We start from the raw sequence: 15226 nt of genomic DNA on the forward strand, positions 1-15226 counted from the left end.
GTTTTGTAAGACTAAGTATGGCAGTTAGGAGTGGGCAGGTGTCCACACAGGACTGGGAGAAAGCTGGGGATTACAGAACAAACAAACCAGGGCCACGACTCTCTGGAACCTATGGGAGGGGCACAGCTCTGACTTGCCCAGGAGGGAAGTGGTGGGCATGGGCCTTGGGCAACCCATAGGGAGAGCTAGGGATCCCAGGCCTTGGGAAGCTAAGATGCAGATCAGCTCCGAGCTGGTAAGGCTGAGCTGTATGAGGTGAGGAGCTGTCCTCAGGGCTTGCAGCCAGACCACAATCACATTGTCAACATCACCTGGTGATCAGTGGACATCATGGCTGAGGGACATGCTAGGCTGGCCCTGGACCTCTCCTGCTTGAGGTGCTGGGAGCAGCTGCTGGGCTGCGGAAGAGAGGAAGCTGGGTGTCTGGTGGTAAAACAGTTGGTGGTCCCTGTCCTGGGAACAAGCATATTTGTTTTTATGGGCATTTCAGGGAACATGGGGCAGCTCAGGGGACATTCAACAGCTCTTTCATCAGACAGTTAAGCTGCACCCAAGTTTTCACCACATAACAGCACTGGGGATCTGCCTTGTGCCCTTCCCTGTGGTGACTTACTGGGTTACCCTCAGCACAGAAGCCCTCAGCCCCTCCCCCTACCCCCAGGAAACTGTCCAACTGTTCTTTCTGCTTTCAAATTTTTATTTATTCATTTATTTATTTATTTTACTTATTTCAGAGACAGAAAGAGGTTGAGAGAGAAACAGAGAGGGACAATGGGCACACCAGAGCCTCCAGCCATTGCAAACGAACTCCAGATGCATGCGCCACCTTGTGCATCTGGCTTACGTGGATTCTGGGGAATTGAACCGAGGTCCTTTGGCTTTGCAGCCAAGGGCCTTAAGCACTACGCCATCTCTCCAAGCCCTCTTGCTGCTTTTTAAGAAACCAGTAAAAGTGGTTTCAGACAATGTTTGTGTATGACTGGCCTGTGTCCTCAATGCTTGTTCACCAGCCTTGGTCTTGTGTGATGTGTTTCTGTTTTCTGGGACAGCTGAAGGGAGAGAGAGCTGGATGCCCAAGGCCAGGGGGGGGGGGGCAAGGCAAGGCTCCCAGTGAGCTTCCAGACGGGCTCCAGCCCAGGCTACCTCCTGGTCTCTCTGGCTCCCTGGCTGGGACCACATCCCTCTGGTCTTCCCATCTGTGTCCCCATTTCTCTCTTTGATGAGGGTGTGTGGCTGGGTCATGTTGGATATAGGTCCCCCTATATCATCATGGCCCCATCTGAGATAATGACACCTAATATAAGAGAACACTTCTGGCCTGTGACCTGGTGTGGGTAGGGCATGGCTTTCTTTGGTGACTTCTGCCAGTGACAGGAGGATGGCACAGTGATTTTCAGGAACAAAGGTCTTGGCAGGAAAAGCTACTAATTCTGTACAGGGTCAAGGTTTCTTCTGGGGAGAGATGGGGAGAGAATCAATGCCCAGCGAATGTGTGGCTTTCTTTCTACTGCAGGGGGCAGGTCCAGCAAACCACTTAAAACCCTATCACACTGACAAGTGTGCTCAGAAATAGAAAAATGATTTTTTATGGCATTTACTGCTCACTTACCCACTCTGCTGAGTAAACAAGACCCTACAAGGAGGCATTTTGATTTCAGTCCCCTGGAGCAATTTATCATGTCTGGAATTGTGCCCACTCCACTACCTGCCACACAACATGGCTCTGCATGCACAAGGGGGCGGGTGAGTGATGGCACGTGTCCCTTGTTCAGGCTCTGTGGGGACTATCCTATCAGCCCCACATACTTCAGTTTGGGTGCCAGAAGATCTTTTCACGGTGGACGTTGCACTCAAAGGGCCAGGGGCTCACTGTAGCTTGCACCGAGTCTGTGCAAAGTTCTGCTTTTGTGTCTTTCCAGCAGCATCTTTTGTGGAGCCAGAGCACAGCAGGAGGGAGGTGGACAGGAAGGAGGCCACAATGCCCATCACCAAAGGTCCAGGAGTGAGGGTCAGCATTCAAAGACTCAAAGAGGGCTGTGTTGGGACACAGCTAGACCAGGTATGTGGACATGCTAGATGAGTTTAAGCTGTCCACCTGTCCGAGGGATATTCTCAGGAGTTAGTGAATTCTCCATCTGCAGAGACGTGCAAGCAGGATTGAATCATTCTCGGCTGAGAATGCACAAAGCTGCCTGAGGATACCGGTCACTGAGACGTGCTCTGTTCTCCAATGGCACACTCGGCCCGGCTGGTTACCTGCTGCTTGCGTTCTCCCGCTGTCGTTCATTTTATAAGAGAAGGTTGATACCCCCATTACTCCAGCCCTAGATCTCTCTGGGGTCACAGGGTCTGGGCATAAATCCACAGGTTGGAGATTGCCATGATGGCCTCCTTCCTGGCCTGTGGGCTGCACTGGCAGGAACACTTGGGCCAGAGCTTGGCAAGGGGAGGAGGCAGAACTGTAGCTTTACTGCAGCAGCAGCCGGGTGTAGCAGGAATCCTGGGATTGCAATTGCTTCAGCCTGAGGCTGTGGCCAGTGCCCACTGATCCTGACAGCTCTTCTCCAAGCATCCTGCTTGCCTCTCTGTGTGGACGGATGTGTACCAAGGCTCTGGATTCTTGAGTAAATTGCTGGCCCCAGCCCTCCCAGCACCAGTGGGACCATGGGCTGCCTCTATACATCCCATCAGCTCCATCACATATCACAGGGAATAGGTGCTCATGGAGGCTCGAGTGGGGAGAGCAAAGGCTGCAGCCACAAGGCTCTGGCTGCTCCAGGAATAAACAGGGCTATCAGGGATCAGCAGATAACAACTATCTCCAAGCAAGACAGTTCTGCTAACTGCTAGAACCTTCTCTGTGCCCAGCTCCCAGCTCAGCCAAGAGACTTATTGCTCTGACCTCCATGACAGCTTTGAACGTGAAATGCCACGTCTTATTTGTAAGCAAGAGACTAGGTGTTGGGAGAGGTGTTGGGAGATGACAGCATACATGGGGACAAGGCTGACCTTTGCGGGGTTGAAGACTAGGACTTGCCCTTCTCATGGCCACTAACGCTTCCCTTCCAATGACACACTTGTTCCAGTGATGAGCCACCAGGGGCTGGGCCAGAGTGTGTAGGTGCATTGGCCCTTGCAGGCTGGTGATGCAGGGTGAGCAGTGGCTCAGAGGAATGGTGAAAAGCCTGGGATGAGGCTAAGCACCCGGCCACCATTCTTCCTCTTCTCACTCAGAGCAACATCATCTGTGCGTGTCTGAAAGTGGAGGCTGCAGCCCTGGGTAAGGAGACTGCCCACCATCTGCTCAGAGTGGGAGCCCACCTACCACCCAGTGCAGAGTGACCTCCCGCTACACAGAGCACATGTCAACGGTGTGGTAAGGCAGCAGCTGGAAAGGGCTGTCGAGGGGAAAAATGGAGGAATACATAGGGCGTGGGGGGGGTGGATACTTTAATCAGGGAGAGGGACAAAGTCCTAAGGGGTGACAAGGGACTAAGCCATGTGGAAGTGAGCCACAAGTCTCAGGCTGAGGGAGTAAGTAGCTATACAAAGGGCCTACAATGTGTGTAACACATACACGTATATGTGCGTGGTGGTGTGTACGTGTGTGTGCACACATATGTGTATGTGTGGTATACTCAGGGCTGGGCCAGGTGGGGTGCTTCCTCCCTCCTCTCAGGGCAGCCAACAGGGCTTCATGCATCTCTTGTGCTTCTAAAGCAGAACCACAATCCACAACTGGCTGGTTTAGAACAATGGATCAGGATCCTTCCCAGACCCTGGGAGGGCCAGATCATCTGCATGAAGTCAAGGTGATGAAATGGAGGTGTGGGCAGGTTGTCTCCTCCAGAGGCTTCAGGGAGGACCCCTCCTGCCTGCTCCAGCCCCTGTAACCCCAGGCTCGGTGTCAGCCTTCACAGGCCTCCTCTGTGGGGTCTCCCTAGGCTTCCCTCTAATGAGGACACCTGCAAACCACCACCCATCTTAGGGTCTGACCTTGCTTTCTGCACAAAGGCTCTTTCCCCATCTATGGCAGTGTTCAGGGCGCCAGGGGCTGAGATGTGGGTATATGGGGCCATTTTCCGTGAGTAGCCCCAGGGCAGCAGCCATACCCCAATTCCAAGTCCCTGTGCAGCTAAAGTAGGCGCCCAGGGGGTCTTTGAGAATGTGACCTAACGTGGCACTTTCCATATACAGAAAACATAGCAAGGCTGCATAGCAGAGGGCTCTAAGTGTTTGTACCCCATGGCTACTATGTCCACACTTGGTGACCACCAACCCTGTGAGCAGGGACTACCTCTCATGACACAGGTTATGTTCAGTTGGGTGATCCTCTAGAGCCACTGGTTTTCTCTGAGCCTCTGCCTGTATCTCTAAACAGATTGTGAAAGGTTCAACCAAGGCTGGGCAGGACTGGATGTATGGAGGAGGGGAGGTGGCTAAATCCATTGTGTTGGAAGGTGAATTTTTGGTGGCTACTCAGCGCAGAGCTGCCTGAAGCCAGCCAAGCTAATACCTGGCTTGGGATGCAGGAAGCCAAGCCACTCCTGGGGCCAAAGCCCAGGGCACAAGTCAGACTCCAAATCTAAACTATTGGCAAGCAAGAAGAGAATACCAGCAATGGATGTCAAGGGACATCCACCATGAGTGTGGGCCCCTGCTTCCCACAGCGGCCCCAATCAGTCCAGAGCACTTGAAGGGAAGTGGGCCTGACCCAGAGGCAATGAGGGGACCCTTTAAGGGAAAAGAACGCAGCTGCGTGAGAACTGAGAACAAAGGTGAGTATTTGCTTACACGTAGAGAGAATCACAGAATCGACACATTCTCCAAAATTGACAAATAGCACAGGATATTGGAAAAATCCGGAAAAAATAACATGTGACTTTTATTAGTGGTCTGGCAGGTAATAAAAATGATACTCTTGCTATTCTTGCCCAACATTTTTGTCTGTCTGATCCTTAACCGCCTTTTCCCATGACGAGGCTGTGATATCATTTTCTGTACAAAGACCAACAAGACAGCCTCACCTCCCTCTGGGAGTCTGATGTAAATTTGGTTTTGATTATTATTGGCTTTTTTTTAAAAAAAAAAAAAGTTGTTTTGTTTTGTTTTGTTTTTAATCTCACAAGTCATGACAATGTCACAGAAGAAAATATTTGGTTTTTTCCCCATATGTTCACGGGGTTCTCTTCTCGCTACTAACTGGGTGATTCATCAATCCAACCGCCGTTGCTTCCACTCAAAGTCCATGACGGCTCTGGTAGATCTGAGCACCTTTTCCCACTCCAATTTCCCACTCAGTGTTGGAATGGTTGCTTTTGGCTTCATGTTCAACGTTTTTTGCCTTCCTGGCACATTCCAGCCATTTTACCTAATTTTTTTCTCAGTTCCTTAAGAGATAAATTTAAAGTTGACAATAAGGCATCTTTGATGTCCACCAAGCTAGGAGTCTGCAATTTCTCACTTGCTTTATTGAAGTGCTGCAAACTGTCTTGACAAATTACAGTTTAAACAGCACATTGGAGTGCTGTCAACTCTCTGAAGAGCTGTCTCGCATCTCGCGGGTTCTTCTAGACCTCTGTGCTTTGCACGTGGCCTTAGAGTCCTACGCCCAGTACTATGCCAGCATCCAGGCCTGAACATCTCTGGAGCTGGCAGAGCCTTCCAGCTCCTCCTCTGTACCCCAACAGCCAAGGGCCACTCACTCCTCCTCAGCGCCAAGGCCCGAGCACCTCCAGCTCCTCTTCCCTCATGCTGACGCCTCTGTCCCAACAGTGCTGGTTGCACACTGGCCGACTGCCCAAAGATGGTTTTGCTCTGCTAAGCAAATGAGATGGCTTCATTGACAGAATGTCTTGCACACCTGCATGACAGCAGTGAGTGGAGGAGCACCACCGTCACTATTCCAGCTGTGCAAGTCCCATCCAGGCTGCCCAGTACCAGCAAGCAGCTGGCCCTCAACTGTCCATCCCCCTTGCCATCTGGACAGCCGGAGGAGCCAGGCGGCTGTGTCTCTGCTGATGGAGGGACCACGGCAAGGCCCTGGGGGAACACTTACGGGGGAGGGAACAGCCTGAACTAGGCTTCTCTAAGGCAGAAGGGAGATGCCCCAGCATGAAGCAGCAATTCCCAGGAGAGTGACCTCAAAAGTGTTACATAACTTCTCTGTCCTCTATTGATACAAAGCTCCAATCCAGCAAGTCAGAGCCCCTGAGAGGAAAGAGGTCAGGCAGCCACTCCCATGCAGTGCAGGCTACCAACTGAAGGATGCTATTGGGAGACCTTATTAAATCCTTGCACAGATATCAGAGTGCTGTCTGGTCTCTTCATTCTACCTAGAAATACAGCCTCCCATCTAGCTAGAGTTGGGGCCATGGGCAGCTGCTCCCTTCTGGCAAGCCTGCACCAGCTGCACACCATTCCTGCCCATAATCACTTGAAGATGCTGCAGTCAGCGGCTCTGCTCAGCTTCTCCAGAGTCCTGAAGGCTCCTTGCCAATGTGTATGATCTCACCCTCACGAGCTATGCTGCCCCTGGACAAGAGCAAGGCTGCAGGGCTGCACACAGCCCCACCATGGAGGCTGAAGCACCAGACCTACCATTCCAAGCCTTCTGAACCCATGGCTCTCATGAGCAGCCCTGGCATGCAGCCAGGCTCCCAGCATGGGAAAACAGATAGGGAACCAAGCCTGCCCAAGTCATCCACCGGTCATCTCCTTGTTCACCTGGGGCCGCTGGGTAACACCTCCCTGAAGCATCGTCTGGCTCAAACCTGGAACCTGGCACATTTCCCTCCCATAGCAGAAAGGACTTACATAGATGAAGTCAGGCTTGGGGGCCAGGAAGGCAGGCCAAGGGGCATTGACCGGGGTTGGGATCAGAAGGCCCCAGTCACGCAGGTGTGAAGATGGAGCAGAGGCCAGTGAGGAGGACAGCTGCTCCCCTATGGGCCGACAGTAGGGCCACAACCTAGGCATGTGAGTGCCACCTGAAGCTGGGCTGGGGGGAAAGCAGGCTGTCCCTGGAGCCTGCAGCAGGACCCAGCTCTGTCCTACCTTGACCTTAGGACTGTCAGTGTGTGAAAATATAAATGGATAAACTTATGAAGTTGAAACCACAAGAAACTGATATCACCCAACATCCTTTGATGGCTCCCTCTGCGCCTTCCTAGATGGGCCATGTGTGGAGCAGGCTCTCCATTGCGCGTGGTTACCACTGCAGTTCCCATGATGAGCAGCCAGAAGAGAGTATTCACACAGAAAGCTCACCAATGCCACCTCAGGACTCCCAGCAGCAGCAAAGGACACTTAAGTCCAGGTTTGTGGTGGTCTTAGGAGGGTTCCTGGGAGTGGGTGGATGTCTCTGCACTGTCCCAGGTCACAGCATGGCAAAGGCATCAGGAAGGTGCTTTGCTCTAAGTGTCTTGGGACCCTGGCATCACTGAGTAAAAAGGATGGCCAAATGTTCTCTCCAAGGAAGGAAAGAAGCATAATCCAGAAAAGTCCTGAGCTCAAGGCGCCATATTCCAAGCTTTTCTTGAAATTCATTCCTAAGAACCAGGGGAGGGAGGAGGGCTGGCCAAGGAGGCAGGAAGTCCCAGTCCGGCCTTAGAGACTGTGGCCATCTGGGCAGTTAGGAAATTAAACAGTAACCCAGAAGTGGCCTCTCAGGCAGAAAGGAGCAGGGGCAGTGACTAACTGGTCTTTGTGGTGGGAGCCAGCTTCATCATCAGTATGAAACACATGTCATCATAGTTCTCCACAAGCTCTGGCAATTCTCTGGTTTCAGCTCCTTACAGGATCGGAGTTATAGATGTGTGACCATGGCCAGCTGTTTATGTGGGTTCTAGGGATCGAACTGAAGCAGTCTCTGAGGCCTCCTCAGGCCCTCATGCTTGCCCAGCACGAGCTCTTCACTATTGAGCCATTGCTCCAGCCCCTGCCTTCGTAGTTTTTAAGTGACAGTGCTCTGGGACCAGATAGGACCCTTTCCTTAGATCCTTGAGTTCTCTCTTGTCCATTCAGAAAACCTGGGCTGTAGGATTCCCAGCTTGGTCCTGGTCATCCCCTGTGTTCGAAGACCCAGCACCTGACATATGTGCAGTCTAAGCAGTGTGGGTGCAAAAACACCTTTGTGTGGGTGGCATGGTGGAGATGATGCCCTAACAAGGTGCTAAAGCCACTACAGAAGTGCTGAACAATGAGGAGATACTTGTTGTGATCCCCCAGAGCCTGTGGCAGGGCACAAGCAAACTTGAACTTGGCCTCACAATCATGGCAGTGCTAATAACTTTGAGGCACAGAATCCAGCCAGCAAGGAAGGACCATTGCTGGGTATGGTAGCATACAGCTCTGAACTCAGCACTTGCGAGGCAGAGGCAGGAGAAGGGCAAGTTTGAGGCCAGTGCTGGGAACACAAGAAGGCCTGGTAAGACAGTCCCTGCCCTATGAGGTCTTGAGTATAGGAGGGGAGCTGGACATAACCAGGTGCCCAGGTGCCATGAGCAAGTATGAGGCTGGCCAGGAAGAGCTGTGAGCAGGAGCAGGAAGGCCTCCTGGAGGCAGTGACCACTGAGCAGACATGTAGGACAAAATGAGCGAGAGCCACAGGGAAACACTTGGGGCACTTCACGGCAGCTGTGTGAACCAGTGACAGGGCAGGGTATGGGGCCTGCTTTCTTTATAAGCTGTGAGTGTTAAGGTTAAACTGCACACATGGGACCCTCTTATAAGCAGGAACTATCCAAGGCAAACTAGAAGGATGGAGGATGGGCAGAGTGCAAGCCACTTTGGGAAGGACCGCCAGAGCCGAGGTGACTATGCCTAGAACCAAGGGATTCCATGGGGATGCCCAGCCAGTGCCTGCCTGGGGGAGGTTGGTGCTGCCCACTGTAAACCTGCTCAGTTCTAGCATGTTCCTTTTAATCCCCTGTGGGCCTGTCTTTCTAGCACTGATCACAAGGATGTGGATTGAATAATCAGCTCTCAGGTGTCCACCACAAAGCAGGGGCCCAACACCTCAACCCAAGCCCCTTTCAGCATCCCCCGAAGAACAAACACAGCCCACCAGAGACAGATTGCAGACCCAAGGTACTTTAGAGCATGCCAGGCTGGGCCTTGACCCTGGGGTCTTCAAACGCAGGCCAACAGGCCCATGTGGGTGCAAGATGGCCCACCTGTGCCAGGCATGCGGATTACAGATCCTGAAAGGTCTCGCTGCAGAACCTCTCCGACTGCCTCCTGCAGCAGCAGCAGCTCCACCCACTGGTGCCTCCAGAGGAGTGGGCTATGGAGAGACCCAGAGGGAAAGGCCTGCTGTGGGGCACAGCCCTGCAGGGAGAAGGCTTGGCCTTAGACTGCTCCAAACCTGGCTTCCTTGCCACTGTGGTCCCTGGATTTCAAGATGGTGGCCTGCTCAACATCAAACCCTCTACACTTGTTCCAAAATGATATGCTAGGTCCGAGGTTCCCACAAAGAGGCTCTCTGGAGAAAAGGGCAAGGCAGGTAGCAGTTCATAACTGCTGGGGTGTTGGAAGCTTGGGAAGAGCTTTGATTCCCAGCTAGTGGTGCTATTTTGGGAGGTTCTGGAAACCTGAGGAGGTAGTCCCTAGTTGGAGGAAGTAGATCACTGGGGATAGGTTTTGCAGAGGTCTTTTCTCTCTGGCCTTTCCCCATCCCAATCCCTCCTGTCTCCATGAGATGAGACCTTCTTCCACCACACAGCCATGATGTTCTGGCTAAGCACATGGTATCAAATGACCACAGATTAGACTCTGAAACAGTGAACCAATAGAAATCCTTCCTCAAGTTGTTTCTGTAAGGCATTGTATTACAGCCATGAGAAAAGTAATTATAATGCACTGTGTACAAAATGTGAATCCTGATGGCATCCACAATAAGGTTGCTTCCTTCGAGGACTTGTGTGTGAGTGTAAATGTGAGTAATGCCCCTGCACTCCCCAGGCATGCTCATGGAAGGCCAGGAAGACAACAGCATCACCATAGCACCTTTTACCCCTTTGGCCTTCTTCCCTTAAAAGAATGGGGGTGAGATGTCTCAGTGGTTACTCTCTGAGGAGTCTGTTTTCTTTCCCTTTCCCTCCTACTCTAAAATAAACTTTAGTTTTTGAGGTAGTCTCTCTTTAGCCCAGGCTGACCTGGAATTCACTATGTAGTCTTAGGCTGGCCTTGAACTCACATCAATCTGCCTACTTCTTCCTGGAATTAAAAGCGTGCACCACCATGCTTAACTACTTTATTATTTTTTAATAGTTTCCTGCCTCTTAATTCTTTCACTAGCAGAGAATAGAACCCTGAATACCCTAGGGGCACCACTTTCATGTCACCTTGGCAGGAATCAGTAATGCATTAAAAACATGCCAATGCAATTCACAAGCACTAGGAGCTTTGCGGTAAGGCACTTCGCAAAATAGTGGCCTCTAGATGCTATGAGTGGAAAAGCCTGGTCCTGTGGCTAACTATCATGTTGGAAGTACCAACCTGCAATCCAGGCATCCAAATCTTTTCATATCCTTGACCCTTTAATGCTCCATTATGGACACCAGCTCTGTCCAAAGGGTGAGGAGGGGTTTCGGAGTCATGCCATCCTGTCCTGAGCTTGGCTGAGCTGCCAGGAATGACATGTTTCCATGACCTGTGGTGACAGCCTTGGCTACCACTTGCTACCCATGCAGCCTGTAAACGAGACATGGGTCATCAGCACACCATGCAGGACATCAAGCCTCTCCTTTCTCCTGTTCTGCCCAGCTTGGGTCCCTAAGCAGCCCAGGGCCATGCCACTCATGCTAATCCTTAAGCCCTGGGCAGCCCCAGAAAACCTATGTTAGCTGTTAAAGCGGGTTGCTCTGACTACATTCCAGGGGCTCTCCAAGCTGCTTCTCAGGTGCGACCCCAGTGCCCCTCTCTGATTTGTAAAGCACGTGCTGGGGAAGGGGTGCGCGGGGGACTCTTCCTGAGCTGTGGCCTCTACATTCCATCAGAACCGATGACACAGCCATTCATCACAGCCCCCACCCCTCCTGAGGAAAGAGCCGCTGTCAAGTCCAGCCAGAGGCCAGACCCCTCCAACTCCCCACCTCCCTGCTCTTTCTACTTTACATGGCCAGCCATGGCTGTTGCTGGAGCCTCTTGGGGAGACTGGTTGGCCTCTGCTCCCATAGCACCACCCCAGCCTGGCCCCATTACAGGATCCATTACAATTGATTCCAAGAGCCCTGGACAGCAGGGACTGCCCACACATGGACCTTTGTTTCTGAATGGCCTCTGAATCATTCCTGAGCAGCCTTGGGGCAGGAGGTGGGACAGTTAATGCTGAAATGGCTCCTAGGAGGCCATAGCCTAGATAGCCCTTAAGGTTATTTGTGATTGTCTAGAACTTTCCCTGAGGCTTGAGAGAACCCCCATGCTCTCTCTGACCATCACCCTGCCCTCTTAACTTGGACACAGCACTGGCTCAGCATATCCCAGCTGATCCACAGCCTGTGATGGGCAGGGCAAAGGGAGGTATAGAGAAGCCAGGCAAATTGCAGAGATGGGCCACCACCTCCTATAGCTTCATGTGCCTCTCCCAGTAACAAGTAGATTAGGCTGCTCTGCTCCTTTCCCAGCCCAGGGAGGCTGAGCTGCTACCTCAGGAAATCCAGGCTGCAGGTGAATTAGAAGGGACTGCTTCAACACAGGCTCTCTCTAAAGCAATCTCTCACGGACCCCAGAGAAGCTGCCTAGATCTGCCCTGAGACCACACTGGCATCTTGTGTGTTTTGTTGTACCGGCAGCACCCAAGAGGTGCCTGACAACAAGACTATATCAGGTAAGGGTGGAATAGAAGCCAGTGTGTGGATGAATGGGGAATGGAGGGTGGTATCCAGCCCTAAGGAAATGTTGACAGGGGCCTTACCTACTGGGAAGAGGAAGTTGAACCTACTGGACGTGTTTGAGCTCAGTATCCACCCTGTGCTGAGTCTCTTTGTACCCCTTTAGGGCTCAATTGTTACCCCTAAAACACATGTTCCTGTCCAAATCCTGGACCATGTCAATAAGACCTTATTTGGAGAAAAGGTCTTCATAGGACTCTTCGGTCAAGGCTACCCAGGAGGAGGGAGGCCTTTGGTCGAGTGTTGGGGTCTTTTGTAGTATAGACTTGGTCACACAAAAAATGAGGGAAATTTGAACACAGACACATATAGGGAGGAGACTACAAGGAGATGGAGGCAGAGACAAGTAATGAGGCCACAAACGAAGGGCAACTAGAGCCCCCAGGAGCTGGAAGAGGCAGGAATTGTCCTCCACCAGAGCCTTGGAAAGAGCGTGGCTACACGTTCTCACCCCTATCAAGGCTGGAAGTCAAGGGTCAAGGTGCTTGCAGATCAGGCCCATTCATGGTCTGTAGCTCTTTCCCACAACCTATTGCTGTGCCCTCGTGGTGTAGAAAGGGCAGACAGCTCTCTGGGGCCTCCTTTCCATCATCTGTTATCTGTCTATCACAAGGTCTCTCTCTCACTCCCAGATAACCTCAAACTTAAAATCCTCCTACCTAGCTTCCTAAGTGCCCAATCACAGATGTATAGAATGACTTGGGGACTCATTTATAAGGGCACTGATCCCATCCTGAAGTGTCCACCATCATGACTTCATCGCTGCCCAAAGGCCATGCACCAAATACCATCCCCTTGAGGGTTAGCATTCCAACCCTTGTGTTTGGAGGGTGCAGCCTTCTGTCCCTAGACAACACTTTAAGGAGTCTAGCCCTCCTGGTTTCAGGGCTCCCTGGGCCTTAGTGTTAAGGATTTGCCAGTTCAGTGGCCCTCAGCCCTTAGCTGCCTTCTGTAGCCCATAGATTGGGCTCCATATCCACTTCTTACTCTCTAGCAGGGTGGCATACTAGAAGGAACCAGTAGGGCAGGAATATTGTCATGGCAATACCCTTCACTCCCAGAAATGGTTCCTTCCCCTCCAGCTTGAGTCCATCTTGTAGTTTTCCAGCTCTCTGGGCCTTCCTCATTTCCTCAGAGATACCAGGCGACCCCTGAGGTGTGAGTTCTAGCCCAGTGGCCTTTCCTCAGAGCTGCTCAGCATGGACAGTCCCCTCTTTCCTAGGATGTTAGCCCCAAGGTGCCCAGTGTTTCCACCTCTACATCTTAGGGCCTCTCGGCTCACCTATGCTCAGCACCAAATCAGCTACTCTTCCACACTGAGTGCCCCTTGCTAATGCACTGGGGGACCCTACTGAGTAGCCCTGAGAAGAGGGAGCTGGGCCCCTGCATATGGACATCACCAGGTTGGCCTTGTCACCTTTTCTTTTGTTTGTTTGACTAACTGACCAGTGAGCCCCCTAGAAGTCCATAGGACTAGGGTTACGGACTTGTATGACCATATCCAGCTTTTCAGGTGGGTGCTGGGGCTCTGAGGCATCTTCCCAGCCAAGCAGAAATATTTTTAATTGATGATAAATAGCACCCAAACATTTCTGGTTTCCCCACGCAAACACATGGCAGCCAAGTGTCTGTGAGCAGACTGCACTGCTTTTCTCCCCATCCAGAGACTTTCTCCTCAGCAGCACTGCCAGGCCTGCGGGCAGGGACCTTTGCTGTGGTTGGTTTGCACAGTTCACTAATCTACAGCCAGGGTCAAACACATGATCCGACAAATCTGAAAGCAGTGTCTTAGCTGCCTTCCTTCAGCATAGATCAGTAGATGCAAAGGCAATTACTCCTGGGGTTCTGGACAGTACAGACCCATTACCCACAGATATAGACTCAACTCCATAATCCTGGCTCAACCCTTCCTCTGATTTGCTGTCCTTTTCTTCCCCACCCCCTTCCCAGGGTTCTCTGCTCCTGGAAGCCCTGGTCATCTGGAGACCCCAACATGCCAGGCTCCTCTTCCCCTCTCCTCTGCTCATGTGTTTTCAAGGCAAGGGGCAGTGTACAACAGAGATAGCTGCCCTGGCCTGGGTGGGACTCAGTTTTGGCTGGAGTGAGGGGCCATGATCCAAGGGGGATTTGACCCAAAGGGGCCAGAGAATCCCCATATAGGATATAGAATGGGCAGGCTTTTCATGTTATTTAAGAAAAGAAGGTGCAGTGTGGCACCAAGGCATGGAGGTATGAACCAATTGGCCCAGCTCTGGTATGGCAAGGACACAGGGCAGGAAGAGGAGGGCCAGGCCCGTCTGCTGGGCCACCTTGCGCAAATCACTACACATCTCTGGGAATCAGCCTCTGTTTCTAAAATGAATGGCCATGAGGCCCACAGGGGAGGTTCTGGCCTTTGGCTCACTGCCCCGTTCTCAGAAACCTCCCTGGCAACTGACAAGTCATGGCTGCTCAGTCAAGATCTTGGAGGGAGGAAAGAAAGCAGAAAGGAAAGGAAGGAAGAAAGGAAGGGAAGGAAGGCAGACATGGAGGGAGAGAAAGAGTTAAGTGAAGGGAAGGAAGGACAAAAAGGAAGGAAGAAAGGAACTACCACAGTTGCTGCATGCAGAAGACACAGAGCTGCCTACAGTTCTCCACCTGAGTATCAAAGGCCCAGCCTCACTGTTGGGCGGACCATCCCAAAAAGCGCACATGTGAAAAGCCAGGCCCCAGACCCTGGGCACAATCCCTTCTCTCCCAGCGACACCAGCATCCTTCCAGGATAGGAAGCCAGTGCCTCCCAAAGCTGAGGCCCTGGGGCACAGTCCACTGCTTTGCAAAACTGCGGGAACATGGTCCCCATCATTCCTCAAGTGACTGGCAGCCTGTGATGAGCTTTTCCGGGGATTGAACTTGGGGTGGTGTTGATGTTTGTTCCCGGACATACTTCTATTTAAACCAGCTGACCTTCAGAGCCAACCCTTGCATAATGCAAGAGCTCTTGAAGAGAAATCAATCAAAGCTTGAAGAAAATGGATTTGTGTTCTCATCTTCAGAGGCGGGCATTTCTTTAAAATGCTGCATGTTTTAATCACTGACTGATGCCCGTGAGTGTGCACACATTGGTGGGCAGAGGCTGGGAATACAGAGGACTCAGTGTGCTGAATTTAAATTTTACCTCTTCTCTCACTGCTGTTTGGCCTTACGTGAGTTCTCCGACTTCTCTGGGCCTGTTTCCTCTTCAGCTAAGGGACGGCGGCCTGCTACTTCAGCCAGTCACTGGGATGTGGAAGGTTTTCTCTATAGCCCCTCTTCTCTACAGGGCTGCACCTCCAGATACAGACTGGGGAGAG

This window comes from Jaculus jaculus, chromosome 11 (assembly GCF_020740685.1).
Source record: "Jaculus jaculus isolate mJacJac1 chromosome 11, mJacJac1.mat.Y.cur, whole genome shotgun sequence".
Lineage (NCBI taxonomy): Eukaryota > Metazoa > Chordata > Mammalia > Rodentia > Dipodidae > Jaculus > Jaculus jaculus.